General features: G+C 41.9%; 1 long non-coding RNA gene across 1 annotated transcript; it reads left to right on the forward strand.

The window, feature by feature from the left end:
- On the forward strand, positions 8,087–11,545 carry LOC110392664. Its single transcript, XR_002434541.1, has 3 exons — positions 8,087–8,388; positions 9,761–9,866; positions 10,531–11,545. It is a non-coding gene; the product is annotated as an uncharacterized LOC110392664 (long non-coding RNA).

The raw sequence follows: 12,925 nt of genomic DNA on the forward strand, positions 1-12,925 counted from the left end.
CAGTAGGAGAAGACACCAAAACTCCTCCTAAATTAATTTTAACACTTGGAACAGAAAATGTTGATGCAAAATAACCATTTGACAGATGCCAGCAGGTCAAGGAAGGTAAGGTTTCCCCCACTGCTCATAACTGGTGAGACGCTCCTGTAGTGCTCCAGTTCTGGGCTCCGCAGGACAAGACAGACAAGGACATACCGGAGAGATCCCAACAGAGTGCTACCAAGATGATGAAGGGACAGGAGCAGCCCTCCTGTGAGGAGAGGCTGAGAGCTGGGGCTGCTCAGCCTGTAGAAGATGAGGCTCAGGGGATCTTGTAAATGCCTGAAGGGGGAGGGGTGCAGGGAGAATGGAGCCAGGCTCTTTTTGGTGATGCTCATTGTCAGGACAAGAGGCAATGGACAGACACTGGAACACAGAAGGTTCCATCTGAACACCAGGAAGCACTGCTGTGCTGTGCTGTGCTGTGAGTTTGTGGAGTCTGCCTCCTCAGCAGCCACTTGGACATGGACCTGGGCAAGTAGCTCCAGGTGTCCCTGCTTGTGAAGGTGGGGCTGAACCAAGTGACCTCCAGAGCTTCCTTCCAGTCTTAACCGTTCTGTGATTCGGGGACATTTAAGAGGTTTGACCACAGAAAACTTTATTTCTCTGTACTCCTTGGAATATCCTTATGAGTAACCACGCAGTTTCCAATATATTCTAGTTAGACAAAGGACTTCGATGGTGGTAGATGTATGGGATCAGATCCTAAGCTATCCTATTGAGTTTAAAATCAAAAAACAGTACTTGTGATCCTGTATTCTGATGATATTTTGGCCTTTTATATACAACTTGACAGGCCATTTTTGTGCATTCTTAGTTATTATTAGTAATGTTTATTGCAGTAATATCTCAGGACCAATGGGGAATGGCATCCTATTGTGAAAGGGCAGTAAACAGACTGCTAGGTATTCCTATGACATTTGTGATCTTACTGTCCCTATGCCAGCTGAAACAATAAAAGGATGATCCACAGAAACTATACAGAGCTGGAATGGTGATGGCATTCTTCGTCCACCTTTCATTTTCTGACCTTGCTGGTATTGATTTAACCTTTATGAAAATTAATCTCAGGAGAGAAACAGAACCTGAAGATCTCACTTTTAAGACTTTGCAATTTGAAGAGCAATTGCAAGTTGTTGTCCTTCCTGGTGTTTTTTCATTGCTGTTGGTTTTTTTAATTGCTTTTTTGTGTTTTTGGTTTTTTTTTTAAAAAAATCATTTTCTTATTTGATAAAATAGTTACCAGCTAGAGCCTTGTAACTTGGCTAGCCTGTTTTAAGAGTCTTTCATTCATCTTATAACTGGCAATAATTTTTTCCATCTCATACTGTAACTTGTTTGAAAATCAGTCATTGTTACTAACAAATGAAAACTCAGCATGTGGAAATGCTGGAAAAGGATGTTGAACATGGAGGGAATTTTATTCATCATGATATTTTTGTGCACTTTTGAAGTAATTGGGGCTTATGTGTCCATGAGTAAATGTAGGTGGTAAAATAATTTCAACTCTGCATTAGACATAGTGGTAATATGAGTCACTTTATGCCCTCTGTATTAATATATTTTAAATATAACCCTTCAGCATGAAGAAATAAAGAAAAAATACATGATTAGGAAAGGATCACTCTTTAATCTGAAGCCCAGCTTCCATTCAGGTAGCTTTAGTGCGTACTTTTTTGATAGCCATGCTGATTTTCATCAGTGACACTGCCCTCATAGGCAAGGAAGGAGATGGAGGGCAACCTGACTAGAAACAAGACAGGAGATACCACCTCTCTCACTGCTTCATTCTGACTGCAGATAAGAAAGAGGAAGTCTGGAGAGGATCCTAAACCAAAAGCACTGATACAGCCATTCAGCAGATGACGGGGAAGTTGTGACCCAAGTCATCATCTGAACTTTGTGGCTGATGCTTCCCTCTTGAAAGGGCTAAATTAAGAAAGTAACACCCAGAATGAGGCTGTATTGATAGAGAAGAAAAGACAGTACAGAAATATATTTTTGCCTCAAATGGTGGGAAATTATCCAGCACAAAACTATAAAAAGCTGTATCGGGGCCTTTTTTTTGGGGGGGGGAGGGGGCATAACATCATATACTTGATAAAACAGTTTCCACTAACAAAAACAATTGTCAGTGAGAGGGTTGTATTTTATCATTTGAGCTGCCATCATAGCTGTTAGAGATCTATGAGATGATCTTGGCTCAGTGTTTGATATTTATTCTTATCACTTAGGAGTGTAAGATTCTTGTACCTTGGAAGACATCTATTAAATGGTGGTAAGTGTTGGTACTCACACAAGTAATGTCATTGCACTGGAGTTACCGAGTTTCATAATCTGTGAGTTCAGAACAGTATCACCAAAAGACATAGAGGTTTACTTACATCAGACTGACCCATATATAAGTTTGTAATTTGCTTATGTAAAATCTGCAATTTCCGTAAGACTTTCCCTCCAAGATATTTTACACTGCTTCTTTAGGCAGCTAACCGTGTGATTGTCCTATTCACTGCTATTATAAAATACTCCATTTATAAATGTACATATTTCATGGAAAGCTAGATGCACAGCTATCAGAAATACATGTTAAGTAGACATTCTAAAGGCTTGCAAAGACTTCCAAACTGTTGGAAGGCAATCCCTCAATGAATTGCAGTGTTATAACCTGTAATGACTGCGAACAGCAGAAAGAGAGTCCCTTCTCTCCCATCTGGCTGTGGTGGTACTGAAGAAGTGTAAACAGGGAGAAAGAGATGTTTACAGAGAATTGCAATGACTCATTAGCATGGCAACTATTTGGTTAACCAATTAAGAAATTATATTGATTTGCACAGCAGTTCTTAGAAATACAGTTTTATTGCCACAGCTTTTAATAAGCAATGATGTCTCAAAGTAGGTCTGGTCTGGGGAAATGGTTGCATTAGAAAACAGATTAATGACTGCAGAGAGAAAAATGACTTGAACAGTTGATGTGAATAAAAACGGACATAGTTCCTAGGGAGTTATGTGGTCATGGATATCTAATTTGTAAATCCAGCTACAATCAGTTATACATGATGATCTCTTGAGGTCGCTTCCAATCCCTGCATTTCTGTGATTCTGTGACCCTGTGATATTAGCCACAATCTAGTCTGCTGGAATGGAGTACTTTAAATGAAAAATACGGTTCTTTGAAAACCTGTATCGGAATCTTCATGTAAAGTGCATTGCTTTTTGACTTCTTCTTGGAGATGGTTCCAGCAAACCCACACATTTTTGTGTGCAAAAAAAAAGTGACTTTAGATCTACTGAAATAGGACGGAAGAAGAGAATGGTGAAGGATTGAGCAAACAGCAGGTGAAGGCAGTCCTAAGCAATGATATTGATTCTCTTACAAGCTTAATTTACAAGTTGCGCTGATCATGAACCTGTTCAGTTTACTGAAAAGGAAACATTTTTAAAGGACAGAAGATGAAGTAGAGTAGTTTTACTAAATGAGTGTGTTTCCATGGAATTGACACTCTAGCCTTACTTTGCTCAAGATGGATCTTTACGAGTATTATCATATTCATTGTGAAGAGACCAGAAATAGCCAGTAATGAATAAAGTGCTATGAAGAAAAATCTCTCTCTTCTTCTTGAATTGATAACTGGAGAATTGGCATCTCCAAAACAGTGAGTTTTAAAATATTATAACAACATTAAATTGAAACAGCCAATTTCACTCATGCCAAGTCTCTTAAAATGTTGTCCAAGATTTTAAAACATTTTATGAATATAAGTCTTGGATATTCTTTTTCAATAGTCAGAAGGCTTTTGAGGATCCTATTAAAAGAAGGATGATTATTTAACCTGGAAGGAAAGATGAAATGTGAGCATATTGGTTGTTGTTGCAAACAACTAATATGCATGCCCAGTGATTTCACAAAAAGCAAATTCTTGGAGGGAGAATTTGCTCTAGGGGAGCTGATCAGCTCCCTTACTTGAGTTTTCTAGCCCTAGCTGGAAGCACAGCACTTTTAGCACTTTTAGTATCATTTACTGAGACATAGCGTGTGTGATCTTCTATCCTTTGCAGAGATCTGGCCACATTTCTCCCACTACATCTGTGCTGGCGTTCCTTCCCACTGCTAATTTCCCTCACTTTTCTGAATCCTGTGTCAAGGAACTTGGTCTCTTCTCCACTTCTGCTGTTCTGCAGAGCTTTCACAGATGTTCAAAATATTTAAGTACTCTTATAGCACTGTGTTGATTTTCACTGTAAATAGCAAATTGAAGTCAGAGGAATGCCTGAAATTAGGGCAAATTTCTAACTGCTCGTGATATATTTTGCACTGTGTAGTTAGCTCACACAGTCTATTTAGAACGGATTTCTCATTAGCATAATATTTTTGCATATTAAATATTTTATATGGCATTTCTGAAGCTACTATGGGCAATAAGCATATTGGCTTTCCCATGAAAAAATATTTTGCTGATAAATGTACTAATGAAGATGTTTTAGCTCCTTAATATTGCTTGTAATTGTCACGTGCTATGCTAACTTTGACTTGTGTGTGTTATCTGTGAACACCAAAGAGCTCACATTACTATTCTTCCTCAACCCACTGTTGGCTTTGTTATGCCAAATTCTGGTTTCCATCATATAGACGGAAGTAACTTCTTTGATGCTAAATGGATCGAAAGTTGCTTCATCACCTCACTAACTTTTCCAAGGCATTTTACATAAAAATCCATACTTTTTCCAAAATCAGTTTCTAGAAACTACTTCAATACAAAGGGAAAGAGCACTGTGCCAAACATTCAGACTTGTTTCTCCAAGAAGTAGAATGGGCTGGACAGAAGATAAAGCAGCATGTAAGGTGACCCCCACTGCTCAGGGTTAAAATAATAGAATCATAGAATATCCTGATTTGGGAGGGATCCATAAGAATCGATGAGTCCAACCCCTTGCTTCACACAGCACCATCTAAAATTCAAACCATGTATGTGAGGGAGTTGTCCAGATTCTCCTTGAACTCCAGCACTTGGAGCTGTGACTGCTGCCCTGGGCAGCCTGTTCCATGCCCACTGCCCTCTGGTGCAGAAACTCTTCCTGATATCCAAGCTGGTTCTCTTGACACTGGCCATTGGGGCAACAGCTGAAATAAGCAGCTGGTCTAGAGGAATGCCAGGGCAGAAGAACTTTTGCGTGGTCTGGTCTCAGGCAGGAGGTGGGCTAGATAGGACATAGTGAAGTAAATTAGATCCACAGACATGAGAGGGTGTTTAATAGGTTCTTGCTCTAGAGAGAGATGATTTAGCACCACATAAAGTAAATGGATGGTTTGTTGAGGTGTATCAGTAGGAGTACTGAGTCACAGCTCATCATCTGGAAAACTAGAAAGTTTCAGAGCTACAACAACCCAGCAGTTGCTGTATATATTCTGGGAGCAAAGGGAAAGTGACAAGTAATGCTTTTTGGAGCATATTATAAATGGAGTTTTATCTTCTGGATGTTTCCATCCTATAAGTTTTCCTGTCAGATGTGAGAGAACAGTATTTCACTTAGCTTTCGGTTTGTCTCTGAATTCTGGTAACAATGGAATTGGTTCTTCCAAATCTAAGTTGGGGAAGAAAAAATGTCACAGCTGCCTGGGAGGTGGATGGGACAGGGGAGTAAAGAATAGTGAGTGATTCAGTGCACAGATGAGCTGAGGTTCTACATCTGACAAACTCAGGCAGATAGGATAGAACCTGATTGATCTTCATTGTGAAGTGACTGAAAGTTTGTTTTCTTGATTTGAAAATCATAAAAAACAGGGTGTTACTCCTCTGGTGGGCTCGCTTTAAGACCAGCTTCATGTGAGACCCAGCAGGAGTGATGACTTCTTCTTCTAAAGAACTCATGCAGTGGACATGCTTCAGTGAAAAAGACCCGAACTTTCTTATAGAATTCAAGACATTCGTAACAGTTATAGGAAAGACACCTGCAGATGGAGCAGTGTATTTATGGAGGGTTTAGTGGAAAACAGCATGGCTCTTTTAGACCATAGGCATGTCAGCGCTGTCTCTGCTGCTGAAGAGACACAGTGCAACAAGCCAACTCTTGAAGGCTCTGGCAGACATCACGTAGGTAACTACAGAATTTTGGAGTGCTATTTACTGGCCAGGAACTCTTCTAATCTGATGGTTACACTTAATCAAAATTTAGTTGCAGAGGGAAGAGTGGAAAACCTATCATTTTTAGTATATCTCAAGTATTATAATAATGTCAAGGAGTGGGAGGATAAACATCCAATCTAAAGTTAACATAGTCGTTATTACTTATTAGATGCAAAAACTTGTGCTGTAGGTTTAACAGCAGTCTTTGTAAGCAAAGCTATGAACAACAATTCTTAAATGCTCACATTGACTTACTGTAAGAGAATGCTGCTAGATGGGTACATGACCCTTGTGGGTCCCTCCCAGCTTGGGATATTCTATGATTCTGTGATTTCTGGAATGAAGGGCCAGGACCTTTTACTCAGCTGTAGCAGAGTCAAAGTGCTTTTACTAAATGCATCTACCAATGGCTATCCTAATCTCCATGGGATTATTTATACTTTTTTAGCAAAAGATTTGTTTGATTTTGATCTTTTTGCCTTAAGCACATCTGCACAGCTAGATCGTTGAGTAATTTGGTGAAATTAAATCGTTTAGACTTTTTTTTTTTTTTCCCAGATAAGCACCTTTCTGTGTTGCTATTAGAAACACGTGTTCTCTTTGCTACTTTGACTACCTACAGACTTCTGGTTTGCCACTCATTAAACATTCAGATGGTCTGGCACCTCACTTGTGAGACACAAGGAGAGGAACTGAAACCAGCCTTAATTCTGCAAAGGACCAGACAAAGGCAAGGTTTTATTTTTGTAGTTCACTTCTTAATATCACCAGATTACAGCATGATACCAGTGTCTGTCAGAGGTCTGCATGGCTTTTTGGTTTGCTTTGAAAAATTTAGATCTTATACAGAATCATAGAATATAATCATAGAATCATTTGAGTTGGAAGGGACCCCTAAAGGCCATCTGGTCCAACTCCCCTGCAATGAACAGGGACACCTACAGCTCCATCAGGTTGCTCAGAGCCCTGTCCATCCTGAGCTTGAGTGTCTCCAGGGATGGGGCATCCATCACCTCTCTGGGCAACCTGTGCAAGTGCCTCACCACCCTGACTGTAACAAAATTCTTCCTTATATCTAATCTAAATCTTCCCTCTTCCAGTTTGAAACTATTTCCCGTTGTCCTATCACAACAGACCCTGCTGAAGAGTTCAAGTATAAAGTCTGAATTGAATGTAGAACTTTAGTGAAATGTTTGGGGAAGGTAAAGATGGTCCTAGCCACTGTAGAAGCTACTGCTCCGAAAAGAATGAATGCATCAGATTTTTATATGACAAATTTGAAAATATGGGTCCATATGACTGCATCAAAGCACTGAATTCCTCCCAGCACTCTTGCGAGTTGGCTGGACTGCCGGATCTCACTCATAATGTCAGTATCACAGTGAAAAAACATGTGATCAAGGAAAGATGCAAACCCAATCATTGAAATGCAGAGCTTGTTTCCAACATCCAAATACATCAGGCAGAAACCAGAGAATAAAGGAACAGTCAGCACAGGACAAACTGCTCTTCCCTTGGTGCCGGAGCCGTGACAGCACGCACAACCTGAACTGCTGCAGTTCCGATTAGGATACATTTTCTCAGCACTTATGTCTGCGCGTGTACCCGCTGCTCTGGCACCGTGTGCTGGCTTCTGAGGGCCGACCTCCTCCAGCGAGGTCATCCCTCACCACCAGCTACGGGAGAGCCACCAAGAACCGGGCTTCCAGCATCTTCCTGAACACACACAGGCCGGTAGAAATGCGCACACCTCCTGCGCTGGGGTGGGGGCTGCGCGCACAGGTGGGAGCGAAACCTCCGCGGTCCCGGAGGCCTTCCCGCTCCCCCCGCCCGGAGCCTCTGCGGAGCGGCTGTGGGCGGCGCGGGGGCGGGCGCTGCGTGGGCCGCTACGGCGGGGCGCGGACAGGTGGGCTGGCGGGGGGCGGGCCGCCGCCGTGTGTAGGCAGCAGAGCGGCTGCGGAGCGGCAGCGGCAGCGTCGGGAGCCCCGGCCCCGCGATAAAAGGGAAGGGGCTGGGCGGCGGGCGGTGCGTGTTGCGGCACTGGGGGGAGTGTGGCTGGGAAGGAAGGAAGGAGCGAGCCAACCGCCTCCCGCAGGAATCCCGGGCAGGCGGTAGTAGCAGCAGCCGGGACGCGCGGCTCCCCCTGGCTGGGAGGCGAGTGAGCATCGAGGAGCAGCCGCTGCCGCCTCATCCTGCGGCAGCGGCCGGCGCTGCTCAGAGAGCGCAGGTGGGTGCTCGGGGGTCGGGGTGTGGGGCGCGGCGGGGGCCCGGGGCCGCTGGAGGGGGTGGGGTGGGTGATGGGGCGGTGCCCGGCGCGCACCTGAGCGGGGTGCGGGGGGAGCCGGAAGGTTACCTGGGACGAGGCTTTGGGGCACAGGCAGGCGACGACGGTGCTTGACGTTATTTTTATTTATTTGTTATTTTTGAATCAGCGTATATATTTAATTTTAGACGATGGAAGAGCATCTCTTTAAAGATGCACTTTGCGAGTGCGTTCTTGGAAAATCGCATTTGATTTCGGTTTCTATTCCAGTCTGCGGCTTTCTGATTATTTTTTTTGGCTGACGTAGCGCCGCGTGCGGGGCGCTCCCCGGTGGGCGCAGGTCCGCGGGCGGTGGCACTCGCACACACGCGCGGCCGCGGGGAGGGGAGATAAGTTAGTTTCTGTCTGCGAAGGACTTGATAGCGTTTTCCCGACCGCAGCCCCGCTGGGCAGCGCTCACTCGGTGGCTTCCAGAGAAAAGGTATGAGCCATCCTTCGCTGGAACAACGGGGAGTACAGGCGCACGTAAAGCTAGTATTCCCCTAGAGCTTGCGTTCCGAAACTTCGGTATTCAGCGAAACCCCTGTTCTAAAAGCTTCGGTATTTTCCAGGAAGACTGAAGTTTTCTCTTTTATCATATTTTCAGGAAATGGTTAACGTGGGAGTTCTGGGTACTGTGTATTTGGTTTTGGTGTTGGGGTTTAATTCGGCAGAATCCGTGGCGTGTTGCTTAAACTGCAGTGACCACGGAAAGAATCGGGGCTAATTCATCACAGAGAAGTTGAAGACCACATCAACTCTGTGATGTGTTCCTCTGAATATCATCTTCTATTGTATGCGTTCTTTACAAGCTGTGTAGAGGCAGCTAAACCAAGCGTGAAGCTTACATCTCTGTAAAACTGTGTTCATTTTTCAGATGGAAGAACAAATCAAATCAATTTTCATTGCTACCAAGTAATTAAGTGCAAGCGTGTTTGTATTACCATTTCAGAAATCCCCCGTGCCCTACTGAGGTGACTGGGTGTCCATGAGACAACAAAGATAACATAGAAATCTGTACAGCTCTTCTCCATCTTGGAGAGTTGGAAATGTTTTGTTGGGTTAAATTGGTTTTTTTCATCCTTACTAAGACTGAGTGAAGAGAACATCACAAATGACTCAATTCCAGGATTAACCCCCCTCCCCCCCCCACCCCTTTTTCTTTCTATTTATTTATTTATTTATTTTTGCAGAGGGGAGTACTTTAGAGTGGTTGTGTTGGAAAAGCAAGTGTGTTGAAATGTGGCAATAGAATTTGCAGCATTAAATATGGCTAATTTCTCTTATATGACTACAGGTGGCAGTGTAGAAGCCAAGAACAAAAACTGGCAGAAATTATATTCTGTGTACGAGAGAATGAGGAGTATACTCATGACTAAGCACAGGAACCTGGAAAACTACAGGTATGTGAAGTGATTCATACAACTGCCTACGGTGCTCCCAGTATTCCTGGCACAATAGATATTCTTGGATAATTAGCTCTTACTGTGAATACATTAATTGATAAGGAAAAATCTATACCTTATTACTGAAATGAAAAAAATAAAATACTCTGAATGCAGTAAGCAGTGGGAGGTGGAATTTTCAGACTTCTTATGGTGTATGTTAACTATGAAGAATCAGAGCGTGATTAAGTTGCATGAAGATTGAGTTAATTTCCATCTAAATACCTGGATTTTGTGAAGTTAAGTGCAGTTACAGCCCTGAATATGTTTGAAATGGAGAAATGTCAAATATTATAGGTGTGGAAACTTTCCTGTAGTATCTTCTTATGAGCGCTGAATAGAAAGCATGAGGAAAACTAGAGATGTAAATAAAGATGTCATTTCAAATACTCATCTGGGTGTGATGTTTTATAGTGCTTACTTCTGTTGGGAGGCGGGAGGGAAAGGCAGTACATAAGAGCCCATGATTAGCTCTCATGCTTCAAAGAAAAGAGAAATACTAGGCTACCTGAGTAATTGATCTCTCATTAATTAGGAATATTAGAGTACAGCAAATCTTTCCTTGTACACTTACATCATTGTGCACAGCCTGTAGAAATTAGTCCGTGGGTCTGCATTCCAGGATTCCTAGGAAGCCGTGGAGGATGGGGTGAACTCAGAGCTGGAGCTTGAGGATTTTTGGAACACATGAATGGGAAGTTATCCTGGTAAGAAGTGACCAAGTGCCACCACCACTGTGTTTATAAATACATTTGGCTGTTGTTGGGTTTTTTCGTTTTTAAGTTCTAGGAAGGCATTCTGTCTAAACCTTTAAATTACTTGTGAGAGAACATGGTGATACCACAAATGTTTACAGATGACCAAGTCACCTTGTACAAAGTGAGAACACATTTGCAGCCAGTTTATTTCACTGACCATTGTGTTATTGCTCCACACTTAGTTCTATGTGGGTGACCCACTTAAGAATAGCTGGGGAGGAAGAAGTGAGCAGCACTAAGGCTTATATGACCATGGAGTTTTAATCATTATCACTTATGAAGCGGAACAGCAAGCAGTTCATCCAACTTAAACGTGGCTATTCACATAGATTTTTTTTTTTTTAAACTTTCTGATGTAGTACAGGTCAGCATATGTTTATGGCTTTGTCAAACACTGCTGAGTTCATTAGTTTGTGCCAACGTGTAGAGAAATGTTACGGGTACAAAATTTTAATGTCTCCCATTACGTCAAGTGGTTTGCCAAAATATTAAATAAAACAGTTAACTAAGCAACGTGCTGCTCAAGAGTTCAATCTACAGAAGGTTCTCTGTGCTAATTAGGAAGTATTGACATCAATGAATGAAACTACTTGTTGAAGTGCCTTCTGCAGTGTATAGCAGCTATGTGTTCATGAGATGATTCATAGCATTCAGCAAGTTGTGATGAGCTTCCCTGCCATTACTGGAGATTATGAAGTATCTACTGTATTTGCACTACAGTTTTTTCTTTTTAATTAGATTTGATTGTGGGAAGGAGAAGAATTTTCTATCAACTGAAAGATCAGATCTATTTTTATGAATTAGTTAATTATTCTTCTCTTTATTGCATGGTGCAATCTATCTTTAACAATAAAATGAAATGTTCATCTTGTCCGTAAATACGGTGGTGTGTGTGAAACTCTCAGGGCTATTTTGTTCCTGAAAGTTATGTGCCTTATGTCAAGTCTGCTATATTGTATTAGCTGTAACTGAAAGAAGAATTTGCAGTAAGAAACCTGAATTTGATATCTAAAACGGTGGAACCAGCAAGTTTTCTTACACAGTGCATACAATCAGACAGTATTCTATGTATTTGTATGTGCTGCTCTCATTCAGGGTACTGCAGACGCTGCATCTTAGAAAACATCATAGATAACTGTCCAGTGATTGTTTTGAACTGAAAGCTGTGGCTGGTTATGCACAGTTTTAAAGCAAAAAAAAAAAAAAAAAGGCAAGCCCCTCAATGCAATCAGTCATTTCACACTAAAATAATGACGGGTATAATGTTAGGCTACAAACTATAATTGCTTGACACTTAGCAGAAATGTTTGTTAACATGGGAGTATGTCTGAGGCTATTTAGCTTAAGCACTTTGGCTGCTCAGACTAATGAGACTGATACAGGATCTTCAGTTAGAAAAGGCTAGCATTTTATTAATCTCAGTGTTAATACAGCTGTTAAACCAAAGAAATAGTTACAGCACTAGAAGATACTCATTGTATAACTATTGTAACTGAGGGAGGCTCTTGTGAAAGTCACAACATGTGAAGTACATGTATATAGTAAGTATCCTTAGCTAGTAAATGTGTGAAATAAAACTACAGGCATGTAGTCCCACAGCTCTATCTAGGCTGGATGCCTCTGGGCTTATTGTAGAACAAAGTCCTAATGCAGAAGGATACCAAAATTCTAAAGAAGGAATGATCCTGAAATTATATCCTGTGATGGCCAAGTTTTCTTTAAGAATACCCTTTCCTGCTGTTGATCCTAGATGACAGGAGGCCATCTTCTGTTGTGGTGAGAAGGTGTAGTTAAGTGGAGTGCAGGTGGATTTATGGTGCTGGAGGGGAGTACATCATAACCTTCCAACTGCATGGCGAAGTGACTGACATCAAGAGAAGACTAAATTATCTCAGTACCTTACATGAGGATGAGTGGAAAGAGCATACAGGTCAAGAAGACACAACCTGTGGGACTGGAAGTCCTTAACACTACTACTTGTAGGGCAGGAGTTGACAAAAATGAGGTAGGAAACATTGTAGAACTGCTTGAACAAATTCAGTCCCATTTAGAGAGGTTCCCAGAAGGATGGACGATCAGATCAAAATAGGAGAGTTGCTATGCTGCTCCTGCAACTCTAGAGCCAGATATTTAGTCTCTCCATTTTATTTTTAAAATAAGTTATTAATGGTATAGATGCACCAGAGATTGTCTAGCAGGATGCACATTAGGTTGTTTATGAAAAAGCCTGATAAGAGGATGAACCAAAACAATAAGATC

This window comes from Numida meleagris, chromosome 1 (genome assembly GCF_002078875.1).
Source record: "Numida meleagris isolate 19003 breed g44 Domestic line chromosome 1, NumMel1.0, whole genome shotgun sequence".
Lineage (NCBI taxonomy): Eukaryota > Metazoa > Chordata > Aves > Galliformes > Numididae > Numida > Numida meleagris.